Source organism: Hippocampus comes, unplaced genomic scaffold (assembly GCF_001891065.2).
Source record: "Hippocampus comes isolate QL1 unplaced genomic scaffold, H_comes_QL1_v1.1 C16643104, whole genome shotgun sequence".
Lineage (NCBI taxonomy): Eukaryota > Metazoa > Chordata > Actinopteri > Syngnathiformes > Syngnathidae > Hippocampus > Hippocampus comes.
The window spans coordinates 1-634 of NW_017835646.1; the positions used below are offsets into that span (position 1 = coordinate 1).

General features: G+C 47.0%; 1 long non-coding RNA gene across 1 annotated transcript; it reads right to left on the minus strand.

Moving 5' to 3' along the window:
* Positions 1–6: 6 nt before the first annotated feature.
* LOC109508823 (uncharacterized) lies at positions 7–436 on the minus strand. The gene is made up of 3 exons (XR_002166790.1): positions 336–436; positions 215–266; positions 7–128 (listed from the first exon to the last, which is right to left on the minus strand). It is a non-coding gene; the product is annotated as an uncharacterized LOC109508823 (long non-coding RNA).
* Between the last annotated feature and the right edge of the window lie 198 nt (positions 437–634).

Here is a 634-nt window from a genome sequence, read left to right on the forward strand (position 1 = left end):
AGGACCACCAGGACCAGCAGCAGGATGAGGCCCATGCCCACGATAAGCAAGGGGAAGTTGGACACCACGGTAACGATTAGCAGCAGCGTCCTCATCTGGGAGGCAGAGTCGTCGTCAACCGTGGCCGTCTACTCGAGAAAAAAAAAAAGGATGTTATGGATGTTGCGGTTCAAAATGAACAGGTTGGCTGCGTTTCTGCTGCGGTCCTTCTCACCTCATTGACGTACATGATGGGGAAAATGGTCTCGTTGAGGAACTTGGTGTCACTGTGAGATGGGAGGTGACACAATTAGCGACGGGCCAAGCTTGGAAAATCATTCCACAAATGGACTTACGGGAAGCCCGTCACTCTCTTCAGGATGATGTTGAGCTGAGCGCGCTTGCATGCCCGGATGGGGACGCCGGTGGTCTGTAAACACAATACACAAGATTAAACACAGAACTGATATGTTTCTGTGCTACAAGATCTTAATTGCGCATTGATAGATCTTTAGATCCCTCGCTGCTAAAATCAGCTACTTCACAAAGAGCTGTTTAAAAAAAAGTAATTGTGATTTCAGAGCTCAGTATGAATGAATGTAAGCAAATTAACAGTGCTCAAAACCGAGCTGCTGTCCAAGTATTTTTTTTTCCC